The sequence below is a fragment of the Pseudorca crassidens genome, chromosome 9 (genome assembly GCF_039906515.1).
Source record: "Pseudorca crassidens isolate mPseCra1 chromosome 9, mPseCra1.hap1, whole genome shotgun sequence".
Classification (NCBI taxonomy): Eukaryota; Metazoa; Chordata; class Mammalia; order Artiodactyla; family Delphinidae; genus Pseudorca; species Pseudorca crassidens.
The window spans coordinates 73,193,529-73,216,086 of record NC_090304.1 but is presented as its reverse complement, the minus strand read 5'-3'; positions in this window follow the sequence as shown (position 1 = coordinate 73,216,086).

Sequence of the window (22,558 nt, the reverse complement as noted above, 5' to 3'; positions counted from 1 at the left end):
TTAAGCATGACTGAGTACCTGGGAAAAGTCTCTAACTTAAAGAATCCAAACCAAACAAAGATAAGTTTAAATTTAGAAGAAAAGTAGACTGTTCACAGGAAACAAAGCATTAAAAGTTAAATCACAATTAATATCTTCAGAAATTTAAGATATGGCATCTATGAACCAAGAACAAGATTCTATAAAACACACAACAAAAAAAAAGTGTTGGAAATTAAAATATGGCATTAAAAATGAAGAAAAGAGAAAACAGAGGTAAGGAAATTTCCTAGAAAGTTGAACAAAAGGCAAAGGCAAAAAAACAAAAAATGGAAGAGAAAAGATAAGAAATTTAGAGATCCTGCTCAGGAATAATATAGTTACAGGCAGAGAGAATGGAGAAATGGAAGAGGAGAAATTCACCCAAACACACTATTCAAAAGAATTTTGCCTAAGTGAATGTAAAAAACTAAGGCTTATTAAAAGCTTAATATATGCCAGGTACTCTTCTAAGTGCTTGACTCAGAGTAATTTATTAAATCCTCACAACAATCTTATGTGAGTCTGCTACTAATATCATCATCTTCACTTCTACACCTAGGATCAGAATATCCAAACATAATATTTATGGAAAGTAAAGACAGTGAAGCCTACAAAAGACAAAAGGAAAATTATGTCTAACAGTGGATTTTATATACTTAATGTGAGAATAGAATAAAAATATTTCAAATAGGCCAGATCTTGAAAATTTTAAATCCCATCACTCCCTTTCTTCACAGCTACTAGAGGTTGTGCACAAACAAAGTGAAAAAGTTAGAAGGAAGACATGGAATACAAGAGATAGGGGTTTTATCAGAATACAGGTAAAAGGAGGCCCTGCAATGCTGGTAAAGGAGTTCTCACAAGAACTACCATGTCCCCAGTATCAGGGCAACCAGAAGATTAAAAGATCACAAAAGTATCTTCAAAAATTTGAAACTATAAACTTTTAAATCACCTAAATATATTGAGATTTAGATAATTGACTGAGGATTTGGGATACAATTAATGATAAGTAAATAGAAATTATTTTATATGAAAATGAGACAACTGTACAATTATAAGGGGGAAAAAAGATAGACAGGACAGAGAACATAATCCAAAGAAGCATCATGGCTCAGCTGTGACTAGTGCTTACATAGTCAAATACTATACACATGGAATTGATCTGACTGAAACTGCCGTATAACAACACTGGGACAATGGGAATGGAAAGGAATGTTTTGTGTGTAACAGGGGCTGTCAAACGAGGGTGAAAAAAGGAAAGGACTATTTCCTCTTCTTCTATAGTGGAGAATAAAAAATAATCTAATTGAAAAATAAAGATGTCAATAAAGCAAGTTACCTAGGGATATAAAAATAGCCCTAAATAGCTTAAGTAAATGAAAAAGCCAAAACATAGTCAAAAGAAAGTGTTCTTGCTGTCATGAGGGGTAAGGGTTATAGGCAGTGGTGAGAGCTAAGAGATTGAAGATTAGTCAATGCCTTAAAGACTATGTGTGTGTAACTTTGGTAAAAAACCAAAACCAGAAAGGATAGGAAGGAAGCAGGAAAGGAAGGGAGAGAACGAGGGAGGAGGGAAGGAAGGTGGGAATGAGGGAGGGAACAGGGGACTGACTTAACCTCAAAATCCAAAATGTATTATTTTAATGTTTTTCTATTTTCCTGATGCTATTGAACATTACTTATCCCCATGTAAAAACCTTTGCTCAGCAAACTCCATCCTTGAAAGTTAATTCTTATTTATTTATTCTCTACCCATCTGCTACATTTCAATTCAGGTAATAGGACTTGTGCAACTAAAATGTCCCTCAAAACATCATTCCCTCAGCAGGTGTTACCTGTGAAGAGGATGGCTTCACCTCTGATAACACTGAACCTGCCTGTCCCTCATACTGTATACCTCGTAAGAGAGATTCCTTCTCCCAAGGGCTCCAATCCCAGAGGCCATGGAACTGAATAGACCTTGTATCCCAAGTTGAAGGGAAACACTAGCAAAAGTGAAAAATAAAATTGTTTGGGGGCTGCAAAACATCCAAATGGATATTTTTTAATCCGGTGAATGAATGACACATATTTATTCTGATTGTGTAGCTACACATTCCGTGCAAGAGCAAAGAGCATGAAGAACAGGAATGCCAATGTATGCTCTTCTCAAGGCAAACAATACATATCCTGATTATCACTCTCAAGGCTTCTACTTTCTGAGGCACTCATCTTGAGAACTGAACAGAAATAAGCTACAGTCCTCAAATTCACATTGAAATGGGCCCAAATCCCAAAGCGCTCCTCCAAAAATTAAGAAGGCAGCAGAGACCAAAGTGGAAACACAGATAAATTTTCAAGAATTCTGCTTTGTCTTGAGGGTATTTGGATCAAAGAGGAGAAATCCACAGACTGTAACACCATTTGTTTGCAACACAAATACCATCCCTGTGGTTCAGTCACATCTATAGCACTCCATCTGCCAGCTGTGAGAAGGAAAAGGAAAGCAATTAAGCATACTATTAATCAAAGCTCTAAGTGGCAGGTTCAAGTACCACATGATTCATGATATGTGAAGAAAGACCTTCATAATGTGTGTTCTTCCTTTAAGTGAAAAACATGTAGAAAATTCAGGATTATTTAAAAAAATGTTGATTTACTTATGGGCTAGAGTGGCCAGCCACCTGATTAAAGAATTATATACCAAATTTATTGGATTGGAATTGCCTTTCCTATTAACACACATGCACACACACACACACACACACACACACACACACACACACACACACCATATAGAATGCTTCAACTGTCTTCTTTACATGCCATGACCCACATCCTTCTCATCCCCACTCCCTTCACCCTCACAAGGACAGGAAACATAGACAATGTGCCTAAAAGACAAAGATGACATGCCTAAAGGACAAAGAATAAGGAGAAAGAACTTTTTTCTTCATATAATTACCAAGTCTAGACTAGCAGGTAGGTGGCCTACTGGAATGATGTCAGTATTACCACTTCCAAAATAGCTGCTCTTCTGCTCACATATCTAAATGGTCAATGAATAAAAGACAGTGAGTATATCTTTATTTGTTTGGCTGGAAAAAAACATAGGCTCTGCTTCCTATTATAATACCAAAGTCCATGAGCAATATTATACTTTAAGACTCTGCAATCAGTACTGAAAAGTTTATCATTTCACAAGAGCTGGTGTTGAGAGGGGAAAGAGATAGAGCACATAGAAACATTGAGGGCTAAGGGAGCTCTCTTAGGAGGAAAGACAAGGATGCAGAAAAAGGATTTTATGGTGCTAAACACAGGTAACACTACAATGCACAAAGTCCTGTGTTTTCGGCCCATGTCCTACTTCTCCAGCCTCATCCCGCTCTATCATCCTGTTAGTCACTGTGGTCCAGCCATTCTGGCTTTCTTTTTAGCTCCTCAAAGTTTCCAACTCCTAATCCTTTCAAGACCTGTCCATATGCTGTTCTTTTGTTGAGAATGCTCCTCCATACCCATCCCTTTTACTCACCAACTTCCAATGATCCTCTAAGTCTTAAATGTTGCCTTCTCAAGGAACCCTTTTCTGATTCCCTAAACGTTAATTATAGGGAGGTGGGTGGACCTAGAGTCTGTCATACAGAGTGAAGTAAGTCAGAAAGAGAAAAACAAATACCATATGCTAACACATATATATGGAATCTAAAAAAAAAAAAAAAAAAATGGTCATGAAGAACCTAGGGGCAAGATGGGAATAAAGATGCAGACCTACTAGAGAATGGACTTGAGGACACAGGGAGGGGGAAGGGTAAGCTGTGACAAAGTGAGAGAGTGGCATGGACATATATACACTACCAAACATAAAATAGATAGCTAGTGGGAAGAAGCTGCATAGCACAGGAAGATCAGCTTGGTGCTTTGTGACCACCTAGAGGGGTGAGATAGGGAGGGTGGGAGGGAGGGAGATGCAAAAGGGAAGAGATATGGGGATATATGTATACGTATAACTGATTCACTTTGTTATAAAGCAGAAACTAACACACCGTTGTAAAGCAATTATACTCCAATAAAGATGTTAAAAAAAAAAAGTTATGCAATCCTATAATTCCCTGTATGTCTAGTTCAGAGAACTTGTGAAAACTATAATAAACTTGCAATTAAAATTATAATTAACTATATTTTCATATAATTTAATTACAATAAAATTAATTTTGCCTATTTTTGTTTTAGTATTCATTTCCTCCAATGGGATAGCTGTTTCCATCAAATAGAGGTGATTTTTTTTTTTTTTTTTTTTGCAGTACAGGCCTCTCACTGTTGTGGCCTCTCTCGCTGCAGAGCACAGGCTCCAGACGTGCAGGCTCAGTGGCCATGGCTCACGGGCCCAGCCACTCCGCAGCATGTGGGATCTTCCCAGACCAGGGCACGAACCCGTGTCCCTTGCATCGGCAGGCAGACTCTCAACCACTGCGACACCAGGGAAGCCCAGAGGTGATTTTTTCCCCTGCTTATTCCCAGTGTTAGCCCAATGTCCAACATGTAGTGTTTAGTACATGAAGAAAACATCATCTTCAAAATTTTGTAGAGGTCTAACTTTTTTACTTCCTTAAATTTGAGTGAAAACCACATGAGAAATTAAAACCTTAGTCCAAAATTTCACAAGAAAAATAAACGATCCTGAAATATTAGCTAGTGGGCAGCAATATGTTTTGAGATTCTATTCTATGGACAGCATATTTCTAGATATGTGACTCATCTGTGGAGTTTCTGACCTCTCGGTTCTGCCAATAAAATATAGGAGTTTAATGAGAAAATGTAACTAAGACAGAAAACCTCCAACAGAGAAGACTGACCGGTGAATGTAAGCTAATGCAGCTGTCTTAGCATTTGGTGATGAAGAGTACAAAAAATCCACTCCCAACGCCTACCAGCCAATTACTTTGTGCACGGTATTTTACCTCTCTGTGCCTCATTTTCCTTATTAGTAAAATGACTATAAAATAAGTATATAGTTCTAAATTCCAAAGACTTTAATAATGTAAGCGAGTTGGATAGGCTCAGAGAAAGGTAATTAAACTGGTTAAGAAGACGGTGGGTTCTGCTATTGTATTCCATCTGAAGAGTCAGTTTCAAATGTAAATCAAATCTAAACAGTAGTTAATAGATTCAGAAGTTTATTTCAAAGTAATAGTTGAATTCTCCACAGTCAGACATAACTATTATTAAAAAAAAAAAAAAGTACCTTCTTTATAGGGTTGTGTTCATTTTTTTGACATATGTCTAAAATGGTTAAAGAGAGCCTGGAATAAATATATTTTTATTATGTTTACATAAATATATTTATATAGTTAAATAAATATATATTGTGCTTAATATATTATTATATATAATTTATATAATTATTATTACATAATTTATGTAATTTAATGTTATATTTATATGATTTATATAATTAATTTATATATTTATGTTTTATTATATATCTATATTATAGCTAAAGTTTATTGAGTACCCTGTAGAACTCTTATCACCCAAACTAAGTAAATGCTAAACTGGAGGGATTTGCCAGAATCTAGGAGAGTTAATCAGAGGAGATGAATAAGATGGTGAATTTAAAGAAAAAAATCTGAAGTTAGATGTGGACAAACTTACTACAATGTAAGAAGAGCATGTTTTTAACCAGAAGAAAAAGAAGCCTGAAAGCTCAGAGAGAGAAGTGACTAGGTGAGCTTAAATGAAAAGAGGGAGGCTTATTCTATCTTAATATGTGTACCATAGATTAAAACCAGTAAAATAAGCAACAGGGCTTGAAGGGCTTGGGACAGATGCTGAAGAGTTTGATTCAAGTGCTAATTAAGAGCCACAATGGTTTCTTGTGTAGGGAGCAATCTGATTAAAGTAATTTAGGGAAATAATAATTGTTGCTTTAATTAGAATGAATTAGAAAGGAAGAGAAATTGTCCATCTATGATTTGATCAGCAGCAGGACTCAAAAAGAAGACTGTAAAAATTGAGAAGGTATGTTTCTGGGAAGAGATACAACAGAATTGTATTAAAGTTTCCTAATGTATAATAACAGAAAATATAGAACAAGAAGGATCAGGGTATACTCTTATGCTTGTTTGTAATATAAATATGTAACTTATTAATATTTAATGCTGTTTATAATTCAGTGCTTTGATATTTTTGTTGAGAGAAGAAAAACTCAGTAACAGGACTCATAACCCATCCTTTTTTTTTTTTTTCCAGCCAAATTGCTAGAATAGCCAGCAATAACTGATGACAAATTAGACCTATCAGACATATCTGCTACTTTGAAGACATTAGACATTAGGAGCTCAGCTGACTCACTGAATTCATTTTTACATGGCTTACCAAACAGCTGTCAGGCTTCAATTGATTTTATGTCACTTGGAAACCAAGAACTTAGAAGGTAAAAAAACCATATCATAAGGTTGACAATTTAATCTCACTCACCTCTGATTCTGTGATGGACATTGTTAAGAGATTAACGAGCACTTGTTCTATGACTTTTTATGCCTTATAAACACTATGTTCACTATCAATTCTAGTTTATCATCTGTTCATTTGCTCATTTTCAATTATCAAGTGACCTATATTCATAAAAACTCTACATGCTTTGAATATCTTATCTATAAGATGGACAAAAACCTATTCTTTTGGTGATAAATTATATTTGGACACCTCTCAGGAGAAAAAGAGGAAAAAAAGTAACTTGCACTAAGTACAATGTGTTGAGTGCCAAGATCTGCACACGTTGCTTCACATTTTATCTCATTTGGTCCTTTATTGAATTCTATGAGGTAAAAATAACTATTCTCTTTTTTTCAGGTGAAGAAACAAAGGCTTGGAAAGCTGAGGAACACATACAAGGTCACATGGCTAATAAATGTCAGAGTTAAACCATGCAGTCCGCTCTGCAAACTTGGGATGCTTTCCCATCACACTGCCTCTCTCCTTCTCTCCTCATGCGGTCTACTTCCAACGTTCCTAATCCTCAGAGCACAGTCATATGTTACAGAATACCACATCCACTGCCAATCTACAACCAGGTAGGGGAAACAACTAGCCAAGCAAGAAAACGTAATAAAAGGGGCAATCAATAGCCTGTGAGGCAGAGATGGACTGCCCTCTTCATCTGGAGTGAAATGGAACTTAATTCTTTTCACAGACTGTATGGCATCTTTAATAGTATTTGCAAAGCACTAGCCCAATGCTTGTGTGTGTACAGATAAAGAGAGAATAGTCCATAATCTTAAAGGCTTACAATTTAATACAGAAGAAAATCTTCTTAACAGTGGGCCACACAAGAATGAATGAGAAAACTGCTATTTTGGAGATTAGAAATGCTTTCTATAATAGGTGTTTTGATGCAAGTAGGATTTTATTAAAATAGCAATAGAGGTAAAGGTTTTCTTGATAAGTGGAGAAAAGAGTGCAAACATCTACCAGAGAGGTACAAAATGACTTGACATGTTTGGGAAGGATGAGCAAGCCAATCTAGATGTAGTATAATGTGTGTTTGTGTCTGTGTGTGTTATAATCTGGAAGTAACAAATTTCATGACCCTGAATCCATACTATTGAACCTTAACTTTCTGGCATGAGCAAAGTGACTGGAAGGGTTTATACCAAATAGTGACATAAGGACTGTATGATTATTTTCATTATTACTAGTATTATTATTACCCATAGTAATAATAGTAATAAATAATAACCTTTTTTAAATGCTTATGAAGCACTTTGCTAAGCACTTACTGTGCATTTTTCATTGATTTCTTACAATTTCTTTTATTATTTTTATTCTAATAAATTAGAATCATTTTATTTCTATTTGATAATGATGGAAACCAAGTGTCAAAGAGATTATCACTTGCTCAAGTTTTCACCGACAGCAAGAAGCAGCTCCTGGTATCACACCCATATCTGTCTTTCTCTAGAAGTCTCTTCTTAACTACTGAGTTCGACTGTCTCTTCAGTCCATATGAAAAACAAGGTAGGTAAAGGGGCAAGCTAGATCTCAGCGAGCCTTGTCAGAAAGACCATTTGTTCAACAATTGGTAGCAGGTTTTTCATTTCCTTCCTGTCTCCATGAAAATTTTTACAAAAGTAGTTTGAGTGTTTCCCTCCCTTTTCTGTAGTTTGATATTCCTTGGTTTTCTATGTATGCAACACTGAGAAAAATACACTCCTTGGAGAAGGAAGAGGAAAACTGAGATTTCTGATATTTGGTTTCCACTGACATCTAAGAATCTCAAAGCAATTTATCAACATTACTTCCTTCATTCTCACCTCATCTCTGTTAGTGAGAGACAAGGAGCAATTTCGCAGACTAAAGAATGGTGTTTCTACTGACTACATAGTTTCCAGTAATGACTTCTTTCAGCCATTTCAGTATTGCTGAAAGAAGACATACACCAAGAGATTCTCTAAGGTATGGTGAAAATAAGTGATATTATTGACTTTAAAAACCAGGGCTAGCAAGTTGCAAATCAGAGTTTTAACTTGTTTAATAATACATAGGAAAAATCTCCTGGTTGAAAAGAAAAACAATTAAATCACATTCTGGCCAATTCCTAAAGAGACTTTTATAAGCCTTCTCTTTGGTCCACATTTTTTTTGAAACTAAATACTGAGGAGAGTGACAGGATGGGAATGAACGTGCCATGTAGACGATGGTGATGTTCTTAAGAGTGGAGTGGATAAGAGCCTCAGTTTTAACCACAATCTGCCATTTATTGGCTGTGTGATATTGAGAAAGTCATTTACCTTTGCTGATCTTAGGACAACAATTGTCTTAGGACACAAACAGTAAATGAAGGCATGGAATACAATATTGTAAACCAAATATACTTCAATTAAAAAAAATGTTCCCAGTAGAAAGGAAAATAAAGGCATGGAGATCAACTATTTCAAAGCTCTTTTTGAATCCCAATGTTCATTATATTTATAATGCTATAAATTGCTTTTCTGGAACAGTTACTAACAATCTCTTTTTGTCCATTCATTCAATTCAAGAAACATGCATTGCAAATGTCAGTATTCTAAAATGTCTGCAGGAATAAGGCAGTTAGCATAAATAAATGTTTCAAGATGGATAAAGGATAATAAAATAAAAGATAATTCATGCCCTCCACCAAGACTGTCAAGGTCACATTTTTTTTCTTTTTTTTGCGGTACGCGGGCCTCTCACTGTTGTGGCCTCTCCCGTTGCGGAGCACAGGCTCTGGATGCGCGGGCTCAGCGGCCATGGCTCACGGGCCCAGCCGCTCCGCGGCATGTGGGATCTTCCGGGACCGGAGCACGAACCCGTGTCCCCTGCATCAGCAGGCGGACTCTCAACCACTGAGCCACCAGGGAAGCCCAAGGTCACCTTTTTAAAAAAGAACATAATGTGAGCCAAGCAAAGGACATCTGCAGGCTAAAAATGTTCAGGTTTTCCTTGCAAAGTTAGATATTTCATTCGATCATTCAGCTGCCACCTGCATCACACCTGCAGCTCTGCTTCTTGTCTGTCCTTTTAAACTAAACTTCTCAAAATAATCATATATCTCTCCAAATAAAAAACTTAGATTCATTTTATTCCAGACTGCTTTAAATCAGGAATATATAATGCCTTTACTCATGTCTTTTCTTGCTAGGACCTTCTGCTAGATTTGACACTGGTGATCTCTCTCTCCTTATTGAAACTCTATTCCTTTTTTTTTTTTTTTTTTGCAGTACGCGGGCCTCTCACCGTCGCGGCCTCTCCCGCCACGGAGCACAGGCTCCGGACGCACAGGTCCAGCGGCCATGGCTCACGGGCCCAGCCGCTCCACGGCATGTGGGATCCTCCTGGACCGGGGCACGAACCCGTGTCCCCTGCACCGGCAGGCGGACTCTCAACCACTGAGCCACCAGGGAAGCCCTGAAACTCTATTCTTTAGGCTTCCAAGAAATCTATCACCCTTGAATGTCCTACTCGGACTTCCAGAGTTATTTTGTAGGCTTCTCCTCCTCCTTCACCAACGCTTAAATAATAACATTTCCTCTGGCTCTTGTTTTAGCCCACTAGCCATCGCTCTGCATGTTCTTCTTAGAGATTTCAAACACTCATATGTGGATAACAACTCTGACTACATTTAACCCCTGAAATCTTTTTGGAACATCACATCTAAAGATTTGCTAGTTATTTACATTAATGTGTTATAGGTACCTCAATCCTATGGACAAAGAATGTCTGTAAACCTGCCATTTCAGTAAACAAAATATGTGGCAGCCATAAAGCCATCAGTTACTGCAGCCACCTGATGGTGCACCCTGAAGAGAATATAAGATGGAGAAAAACAAGATCCTAGAAAGTTAAAATGTATATCAAAGGAATGATTTCATAAAGCCCAGACTCTGGCATCTTCCCATACATAAAAAAGCCCTAAAATCATTAACTTGAGATGTATATTGTGATCAGCTATCATCTTTTGATGTTCAACTACATGGTTTTTTTTCAGCAGAAACTCCTATACATCCTGGCTCCTCCTTTACGTCTTTGGAACAGTCCCTCAGAGCTATGTGAGAGGCTGCCATCCCAGGCTATAGTTCTCAGTAAGGCCTATGAATAAGACATAATTTAAAATTTTTAGGTTATGCATTTTTTTCAGTCAACAATCCCAATGTCCAAAACTGTACTTGTCTTCTTATCTATACTAGTTCCAATTTACTCATCTCAGCTCCAGATCCACCCTTCTTTTCCTTGCTTTATGATACTGGATCTGGACTCTGAAACCTCTGCCAGCCAGCTTATTGTTAGGCTTTGTTAATAGAGGGTAATGGAGGGACCCTGCAAAGCCACAATAGAAGGAAGGGCTATCCTTTCCATATTCTAGTGTGCAGGCTTTGTTTTGTTGCCAGCAGATTGGTATGTGGGAGGGCCCAGGTGTGTAGGTAGCCCCAGTAGCACTCACCCTCATGATCCTCACAGAACTATGGCCTGCACTCTCCAGCAAGTTTTTCTAACCACCCACCTGGCTATTCTTATGTACCAGTCCAACTAGCAACCTCTGGTGAGTATTTCCAGTCATGTGGAGGACCACTCTTACACACTGCACTACCTCTGGCCTGCAACCTCTGGCAAATTTCTTTGTTACTAGCAGACTTCATTTTCCTATTCCAGCCACCCCCTCCAAAAAGGTTTGAATTTCAGTCTTGTGGTAAAAGAAATCTGATCAATTCTTAGTCTTTCCTTGTTTGCTGTGCCTAAACCCTAGAGGAAGTAGCTGTTTTTTTCATTTGCTACTTCTATACCACTTGAGTTCTCTAATGTGAACATCAGGATATTGATCAGAAAACAATAGCCCCTAAAACTTTAAATGAGGACGTCTGGTTGGACTCAGATGAAACTGAGCAACTTGAATCTCTGAGACATGTTGAACCTCCCTTACCAGTAGCTTCCACTCTTCCGTCTGAGGAGACTACTCTTCTTTTGCTTCAAAACTCTGGGACAGATAACTTGTAAGCGTACACTCTAGGTATCAGTTACACGGTGAGACCCAGATGAAATAGATTATACTCCAAAGAACTGCAAGACTGTGAATCCTGGAGAGTATATGTGGGAAGGTGGAATATAATAACAGGTCAAGCAAAATGCATTTATATGAGTACACTTACTAGATAATCAGAATTTAATGAATTGGTTTCATGTACCTAGAAGTGTTTCTGATATCTTACTTGATTGATTGACTGAAACCACGATTTAATGGCTATGTACAATGAGAAGGAAATGTTAGGGCTTCCCTTGAAGGATGAGCAGGAGGGAATTCAAAGCTTAAGGAGACAGGAATGTTGGAGTGGATTAATGTGTGATCTGCACAGTCACTGACCAAGAAAACCAGAGGATACTCCCTTCATTCTGCATGATCAAATACATTAAAGATTCACACCCTCATCCCTGAAAATCTCTGCTTCTTCTCCTTGGTTAGCCAGAAATGACAACCGAGATGTAACAATTGAGATGGGCCCCTGATTTCAATAAAGATGATGGGATTCCTAGAATGGCAGGGACCAAGTGGTAGCACTTAACTGCCAAAGACAAGATGAACATGTTTGCCACAAAAGGCAGCAGGGATATCCCAGTAATCAAAACATTTTAGGGGATTAAGAGGTACAAACTATTGTGTATAAAGTAAACTACAAGGATATATTATACAACTTAAGGAATATAGCCATTATTTTATAATAACTATAAATGGAGTATAACCTTTAAAAATTGTGAATCACTATATTGTACATCTGTAACATATAATATTGTACATCAACTATTAAATAAAAATAAAGGTATAATAATAATATTTTTCAATAAAATAAATAAAGGTATAATAAGAGCACTTTTAGAAAAACAAAACTGAGAGAATTTTTAGTCATCAGAGCTCACCAACGAAAATCTGATACTGGATCAGATTTTAAGGACGTCCTTAAAATTTTAAGGACGTCCTTAAATTTTAAATAAAATGATTGACAAGTGAAAATGTGGATGTACTTGAAGTGATGCAGAGTTCTGGGAACAATAAACATTTCAATAAATATAAAAAAAATTTAATATAATGTTTTTTTTTAAAACTAGCCAAATACTTAGAGAATAAAATAAAATACAAAATAACAATGTAATATGGGATTTGTAGTATTTAGATGTACAATGTATGACAAAATAGCAAAAAACTCAATAGCGGGAAATGAATGTATAGTGCTATAAAAGTCATTATAAATAGTGTTACAATACTTTTTGAAAAAAATATTTTGGCTTTTAAGGATCTCTGACAGTGACTAATTGATCACAGTGTCCCTAGTAATGAAACAGATGGGTGGCCTACCAGGATACTGTTTGAACCATATAACAGAAATAACTCTGGGTCTGATAGCCAAAACCTAACTTGAGTCATCACAATGCGAAATTATAACCTTTTAGTTAAAGCCTTTCAAAGACACAGAATCTCTTATTCTTTATTTTAAAAATTTATTTAAAATTTGTTTCATGCTTACAGAAATTTGTGAAAATGGTACAAAGAACTCCTGTATATCTTTCTCCCTGAGACTCCACTCAAGTTTTGGCAATGTTCCAGAAACATCCATCATAGCACTGGGTCCAATACAGGATTACACTTGGCACTTGGCTGTCATGTTCCTCGAGGATCTTTCAATCTGTAACAGCTCCTTTGTCTTTGATTGTCATGACTTTAAAAATTTTGAAGTGTGTTTTGTAGTTATTTTGTAGAATGTTCCTCAGTTTGTTGTTTGTCCATTGTTCCCTCTCCATTAGACCCAGGTTAAGTATCTTCAGTGAGTATATCATAAATGCTGTGTTTTTTTCATGGAAACCTATTGAGTGGTATGTGCATGGTGTCTATTTGTCCCCTTACCAGTGATTTTAACTTTGATTGCTTGGTTAAGATGGTGTCTGCAGATTTCTCCACTTAAAGTGATATTTTCCCCCACTTTATATTTAACACATGTTTTGTGAGAGGTACTTTGATACTGTGTAAAGTCCCATTCGTGACTCCACCTTCACCCACTAGTTGTAACATCTCTTGCTGTTTCTTGCCTCAATTAATTATTACTTCTGTGGTTGCCAAATGGTGAATTTCTAATACCATGGCCCTTTTTACATTTAGTAGTTGCCTTTCTACCACAAGGAAAAGCCTTCCTTCTACCCATTTAGTTATCCATTTAAAATGTTATAACTGTGTGTGGATTTATGGTTCTTATTTTATTTAATTGCTATAATCTGTTACTATTATCATTTACTTTGATGCTCTATTTTTTCCAGATTTGGCCAGTGGGAACCCATTCTAACTGGTTCCTATACCCTTTTGACATATTTCCAGCATTCTTTGAGCACCTCCTTACTTTTTGGTAGCACAAGGTGTTCCAGGCTCATCTTCTACTTTCCCTACCCTAGCCTTAGAATCAGCCATTTCTTCAAAAAGCTCTGGTTTCTTTTAGTGGAGAATAGTATTTCAAAACTAAGATCTGGGTGATAGATGTGCTCACTGCTAGTGGGATGTCACTGCTCTCAGACATTATTAATGTACAGAGCTAGGAAATTACATACTATATAATATACACAAATTTACATCTATATTTATTGGAAACCATGCAACACAGAATCTTTTAATTGAAGAGGAATTTGGATCTCCTTGTAGAAGAACACTGCAGCAATGCCATTGGTATATTCCATAATTATTTCTTCAAGCCTTTCCCAAAGGGAACTACAGCCAATAACTAGAATGATAGTGCACAAGGAAAAGGGTAAACTTTCTGGGGATTACCAGGCATGGTGAATTGTCATTAATTCCTAGGGGCTCAAAATGCTATCGTAACCCACAAACCCACAAAGTGAGGATGAATAATGGTAAGGTGATGAATGGAGTCTTATCCCAAATTTGAATGATAGTGAACCCAGCAAATCCACAGATTCATTATGTGTTTGTTTGTTTGTTTGTTCTTACAGTCATTGAATAATTAAAATAGACTAATTGGAAATTAGCAGAATACCTAAACTGACCCTTTGGGCCATGGGGTAATGTCCATAATAGAAAGGCCCAATTGAACGCCCTTGGAATATTCATACAAGCAATATTACATTCCTGGGAGAATTTCAAAGATTACTGCCAACACTGAAAACTTGTTAAGATGCAAGGGTAGTAATACTTATCCCATGCTCACTTAAATAATACAGTTAGCTGGTTAGGAAGTTGGACGGATACTGAAGGATGATTGGATTCTCACAAAGTTGATCAGATAGTGAATTTAATTGCAGCTGTTTTCCCAGGTGTAATATGTTCACTTGAGCAAACTGATATGGCCCCTGGCACCTAGTATGCAGCTACTGACCAGGCTAATGTGTTTTCCTGCAACAACATATGACAGCAAACAACAGTAGTTTTATTTTACCTGAGAAGGCCAAAATTACACCTTTACAATCTTTCCTCAGGGCTAATACTAGGTTGGCCAGAAAGTTCGCCCAGGTTTTTCCATAATATCTTACAATACAACTGTCCTGCTCTTTGTCACAACATAGTTCATGAGATGTTGGACATCGCAATATTCTGCAAAATATCACATTGGTTCACTATGATGACTGGATCTGATAAACAGTAAGTAGCAAGTACTTTAGATGTCTTAGTAAGAGGCAATTCAGAGAATAAGGAATAAATCTCATGAAAATTCATGGACCTATAAACTCAGTGAAAATTCTGGGGGTAAAATTGTCTGGAGTGTGTGATGATATCCTCTTGAGTTTGAAAAATGAGTTACTGCATCTCTCACAATCTACCATGCAAAAATAGGTACAACACACGGTAAGTCTTTATGGATTTGTGAGGCAACATATTCCACATTTGAATGTGCTACTCTGACCACCTACCAAGTCTCCGGTAAGTTTGCTGGGTTTGAGAAAAAGAAGGCAAATCCATACTGCAGTGAAAACTGATTTTCCACTAGGGTCTTTTGAGTGTAGACCTAATGACATTAAGTGTCTTTGGCAAATGAGAATGCTATATAGAGATTGAAAGCCTATCCATTTAACATAATTTGGCCATGCAATCTGAGCTTCCTATCATAAACTGGAACCTGATAGACCAAACCATGAGTTTGGGTATGTTTGACATAATCTGTAATCAAAGGGAAAAAAGTATAAAAGAATCTGGGTTCACACAGGTATGGAAGATACAAGATGTATGAGCAGGTAGCTCACCCTCCTTTAACAATTACTCATGCTGTGTTTCTTCCTCTCCTTCAATACACACCTACAGCCTCATACGGAGTTCCACAAACAGGAAGAAATAAAGTGGATGGATGCAGCAATAGATAGTGTGACAGTGAATGACAGCAGTAAAGTAAAGTATTCCCCATGGGTAAAAGTTCAAATGGTGTATTTAGTTTTCCACTTTGGACTGAAAGATGGCTGACCCATAGGCAACTGCTGATGGTTTGATTGGATGATCATAGATTTGGAAGGAACAGGGTTGAAAGATAAGTACCCAAAAAAGTCTGGAAAGACTCATGTGGATGAGCCTCTCAGAATGGGCAAACACTGTGAAATATTTTTGTACCATGTGAATGTTCACTAAAGGAGGCTTTCAATAGTCCAGTGGACAAAATTACGCACATCAGTCAGTCCTTATCCATAGACACTTCATTACAAGGTAAATGAGCCCATGTACAAAGTGCCCTTGGTGGCAGGGATAGAGACAATGCTTGGGTTCAAAACTTGGACTTTCTGTTACCACATCTGACCTAGAAGCTATTACTGCTGAGTGACTAACCTGCCAACGGAAGAGATCCCCCCTGAAACCCCTTTCCAGTGTAGAGGAGAATCAGCCAGCCAATTGGTGGCAGTTGATTATGTTGAACCTTTTCCATTATGAGGGGTCAGAGATTCATCTTCAATGAAATAGACACATATATTCTGGATATGGATTAACCTTCCCTGCGCATGTGCTCTTGCCAGCACCACCATTCACAGACCTATCTACTTTGCTATTTTGCAGAACGTTGATCCTGATTATCCACTGTGATAATATTTCAAATAGCATTGCTTCTGATCAAGTAAATCTTTCAAAGCAAAGAAAGTGCATACAGGGGCCCGTGTCCATGGAATTACTGGTATTTCCTCTTTGCTTGTTATGCACATGTGTTTATTTATATGTTGACTTTTTTTCTTCTCTCTTTCTCTTTCTCTTATTATTCTACATACAAGTTGATGGTGACCAGCTTTAAAGTGTAGTCTAGCACAGATAAAGATGTCCTAAATGTTTCCTTCATCTTAAATAAACTTTAGACAGGCTTTTTCCTGACTATAGACACCCCCACTCCAACTTCAGATTTTTTGAAGTATTTACATTAGAAAATTTATAAGTGTAAATACTTTTCCTGTCCCTTTGACATATAAATCTTTTAAAAAACTCCTTGCTAGTTTTGCAACCCAGGAATGAGCTTCTAAAGGACCTAGGAGCCATCCTTTTGCAATGTAATCATCAAGGAAGATAGGGCCTATCTCCCAGTTTCTGTAGGCGGGAAAATGCCTAACTTCTTTAACACTCACTTGAACTATTGCAGCAGCCCCCTACTTATTTCCACTCTTTTTTTTTTTCTTATTTCCACTCTTATCTCCTTCAACTTCATCCTCCTTTCTGCTACCTGAATATTCTATTTAAAGAAGAAATATGACATGTTACTACCTTTCTACGATCCTTAAATTTTCATCATACCTAAGATTTTACTCCTCAAACTCAGGCATGCCTATTATCACACATATAGAGATGTACCAAGAGAAACTCAAAGCATAAAAACATGGCACATATTTCTAGACCATCAATTTTACTCAAATATTTTTGGAAGCAATTTAGCAAGTAATTTTCAAATTATTACTATATTACTAAGTAGACATATAATGGAGTAGAATCTAAAATTTACATGAAATTTTAAGCTAAGTGATAAAGTATCAGTGCAGTATTATTATAGCAGTCTCTGTTGTTAGGTGTACTTTGGTGAGAAAGATTAAGAAGCACTGAGGGACAGAATAAAAGTCAAGCTATGTAATATCACGAAGATTGCTGTGACTTGTCTTCCACCGATAGCCCAAGCTCACCTCCCAGCACACTGTCCCTTTAAGCCTACCTCTTAGACCTTTAGAATTGCTTTTCCTTCTACAAGTGACACATAATTATATTGTTTCACGTTGTCATTGCACATGTTATTTCCCTCACCAGATTGTTCACCTTGTGCCTTCATACACCAAGAGTCTTCTACCAAATTCATTTTCTATTCACATTTAAGATGAAAATGATCTGCCATCTTCATGTTTCCTTGACCCACAAGAAAATCTAAGATAAGATACCTCCTCTTTGCCCACTACTACAACTGCACTTGCCATACTGTATTAAAGCCATCTGCCTACATATTTATCAATCTATTTATATTGTAAACTTTTGAGGAGTAGGAACAACATGTCATTAGTGTGTTATTCAACTATATATCCGTAGTACCTATCATCGTGTCTGTCACATAGTTAACACTCAAAAAATGCTGTTTGAACAATAGTAAAGTACATAACAAAGCACTGTATTAGTGCTTCCACCATTTAAACCTGAGTTTGATAACATCCCTATATTTTTAATTAAAAATCCAAGGCTCTCAGAGACCTTGGATCCACCAATCATGCATGTAAACACAGTTGAATCCCCCCTTGTAAGACCTTGTGAGTTCATGAGACATGCACAAAATATATATGACACATAGCTATAAAATTATGATGAGTAGCTGACTGTGATTGAAGGGCTTTCTCTACGTTGATTTTGCTCAATCTTAAAGCTATATCATGAGTGTCTGTGCATGTCTGTTGGCTGCCGTCGCCAGCCTTTTGGATGTTATTCGATTCTCAGTGCTTTTGTGTGTGACTTGGGCTTTGAAAATTAAGTAAATAATAGTACATATTTTTTTTAATTTTTAAAAATATATTCAACCTAAAATTATTTTTCCAGTACTGAAAAGAAAAATGTTGACAATATTTGCATAAGTTTCTAACAGCTAGTTAAAAAGTATTTTCTCATATCAAGCAAAGTTAAAAGTACTAAAATACTTCTAAGAAACTGTTTTATTGTTTTACTTTTGCTGGAAAAGTAACTGTTTTGTATGATTTTTCCAAAATTTGATTACACTGCTACTACTGATATTATATATTCATATAAATGGCTAGTTTACATATATAATTTGATATATTATAATTTATATAAGTAAATAAATTACATTAAAAGTTACTCAACAAATAGAATTAAAAGGTTAAATTAAATATTTATAGCTTTTCAGTTTTTTAATTTTCTTTTAACTTAAAAGTATTATTTAGTCATTCTTAACCCTGTATTGAATAAAGAGTAAGACTTCTGCTTACCTTTTATAAGTATGAAGCACAGATATACATATAGTATATAAATGGATATACAGTATTTCTAGTATTATTAAAATCTCATAAAGGAACAATTAAGAAAACGTGTCAAAAAAGGCTTCTTAGTGGGACATTAATGAAAAACAAGATTGAGAAATATTATCTTAAACCACACAGTCAGGAAGTGTAGAAGCTAGAAATCAACCCTGTTTTGTAGCTGCAAATTCTATGTTTAAAAAAATCATCCCAGCTGGCTCCTGGTAATCAGAAATCTGATGGAAAAGTCATTCTACCACAAGAACATGTTGATTTTTTCACCTCTGCCTGGGGCCTCCGGTGCCCTCTTAATGGCCTGTGATTCTCTGCTCAGCAGAAAAACATTTTCTCCCCAGACATCCTGGGAAATACTCTTCTCAAGACCAAATACCTTGCAAATCACAACAGACCTAGAGCTTGACCTAAAATTCTGTAAAGTGCTTTCCTACCGTCTGTGCCAAACAGGAGCTGATTAAAAGACAGTTTAAATAAAGTGAGTCCATACTAAAAGGGGGATCACCTACAGGTGGGACAATTCACTCTTCTACTTAGTATCCAGTCTTGGCAGGATGCCCACTGGACAGGCATCACAAGACATTCACCAATAATGCAGGTAAATATGGTTGAATCTCCCCTTGTAAAACATGCACACACAAAAAATAAAACAAAAACAATATCCCTTATATAGAGGTTAACAATGCCTTCCTATTCATCTTCCCTACTTCCAAAAAGTTTTAGTGTATAATTAAAGATCTTTAATACTTTTTCAAAGAGAAACCAACAAGTCTTAGACCCGATTTAGTCATTCTACTATGACTTACACAAAATCATAGAAATGTAACAGAGAAGGATTTACCCCTTTGTAAGTTGAAGCTAAAAATACTAAATAATGAGATCATTTAATTAACACAATGGAAATAACTCATAAAATATAAAATTGCAGTCTGTGGGCATTCCAGAAAGCCAAAGCCAACAACCAAGAGGGAAAACTCGGTAACTCCAGGCCAAAGGCAGGTATAGAGGATTTGACCAATCTGGTCAAATGTTATAAAGTTACCATTATGTTCTATTTGCAGTTATCCTGGTCAAGTAGGGATGTGCAATGAGTCCTCTGAAACAGAGCCCCCAAGAAACTAGATGGTAAAGACACATTATTTTAAATAAAGGTTGCCTGTATTCCTGGAAGAAGTAAGGAAATAGATTTTGAAGAAGACAAGAGTTGAATATAAAAATAATACAAATGAACTTATTTAGAAAACAGACTCACAGATCTCAAAATCAAATTTATGGTTCCCGAAGAGGAAACCTGGGGGGAAATAATAAATTAGGAGATTGGGATTAACATATACACACTACTACATATAAAATAGATCACTAATAAGGACCTACTGTAGAGCACAGGGAACTCTACCGAGTATTCTGAAATAACCTATATGGGAAAAGAATCTGAAAAAGAATGGAGATAAATATATATATATGTGTGTGTATATATATATATATATATATATATACATATATATATATGATTCACTTTGTTGTACACCTGAAACTAACACAACATTGTAAATCAACTATACTCCAATAAAATGTTTTTTAAAAAGAGTTGAATGTAGATCCTTCATTGTAGTAAGATTAATTAGGAAAACAATATACCACAAAGTGATTTCCACCCAAGGACTTCCATCACAGGAATACAGAATAGGGAGAAATATGTGTTTCAAGACAGTTCACAGCATCCTTCAGTTTTGTCTTTACTCTTCATACAAATTTAGTCTTCATAAAATTTAACTTTGGCTTTCAGACACTCTTCTAGGCACAGGGGCTAATATAAATGTTCACATTAATAAATTATCATAATTATAAACATGAAGCCACCACCCAGGTCAAGAAATTTAGAGCAGCAACAGCATCACCAAAGCCTTAAGCAGGCCTCTCCCCATTAACAAAAGTCTCACTCTTCTCAAAAAATAATTACTATCTTGAATTTATGTTGATCAACTCCTTCCTTTTTTTTATAGTTACATCAGCTAGGTATGTGTCTCTAATGTTATGGATTAGTATTTTTACCGTATGTAGTATGCCTGTCATTTTATTGAAATCTTCTAAAATAATTATGGCTGCAGGACTCATCCACATTGCTGTGAGCATCTATAGTGTATTACTTTCATTTCTGTATAGCATTTCACTGTATGAAAATACCACAGTTCATTTAATAATTCTACTGTGCAAGAACATATGCACTGTTTCCAACTTGAGTTGTTATGAATAATTCATCTATTCTAGTGCATATTTTTAATGCATATGATCATTTATTTCTGTTGATTTTATATCTGGAAGTGGAATTGCTGGGTTACAGATATGTTTATATCCAATTTTAACAGATAATATCAAACTATTTTCCAAAGTGGTTGTCCTTATTGACAATAACATCAACACTGTATATGAAAATTACTATCAGTCCACAACGTTTCCAACATTTATTATTCTCAGTCTTCTTCATTTTAGCCATTCTGACAGGTGCGCACTGGTATGATATTATAATTTTAATTTACATTTCCCTAATAATTTCTATGATTGAATACAGTTTCATTTGGCTTCTTGGATAGCCTGTTTGTGAATTGGGTGTTCATTTTTTAATACATTTTCTCTACTGATTTATCAGTTTTCTTCTCATTGATTTGTAGGAATTCTGAATAAGAGTCCTTTGATAGTTACATATGTTGCAAATATTTTCTCCCACTACATGGTTTCCATTTTCACTCAATGATTACATTTGATAAACAAGTTCTCAATTTTCCTGTAGTCAAATTTATCAATCTTCTAATTCATCAGTCTTCTTCTGTTATAGTAATGCATAATGTGTCCTGTTTAAGAAAAGTTTTCCTACTACAATGTCATGAGATATTCTTCATTCATCTTCTAAAATCTTTGTTGTTTTGCCTTTAATAATTGAAATTGATTTTTGTATACAGTGGGAGATGGGAATGGAGTTTCATTTTCTTCCAGGTGTATATCCATTATCCCAGCATTTTTATTGAAAAGATAGTTTCTTTCACATTGCTCTGTATTCCAACATTTACCATAAATCTGGTGACCATATGGAATGAGTCTAATTCTGAGTATCTCTTTTCTGTTCTATTGTTCTTTCTTTCCTCTTATCCTGAGCATACCATACTGTCATACATTTTGTAGCCTCTTATCAAGACAGTATCTATTAGAATGAGCTTCCTACCTTGTTTTCTTTTTCAAGTGGCATCTTGGATATATCTGATATCTATATCTATTAGGTATATGATACCTATAGATAGATAGATGTTAGATAGATAGTTGATAGGGAGATAGAGAGATAGGTAGAATTCTTATTAGAATACTTCCATCATATTCCACTAAAAATTAGTACTAGATATTTGATCAATGAGATAATTCCAGAGAAAACTGATATCACTTCAGGTCTTCTAATCCATGAAAATTATATATCTCTCTTATTTATTTGATTTTTCTCAATAAGGTTTAGAACTGCAAAGATAGTGGAGAAAAAAACTTACGATTGTTTAGGTAGTAAAAACAATTTAGCTATAAAAAAAAG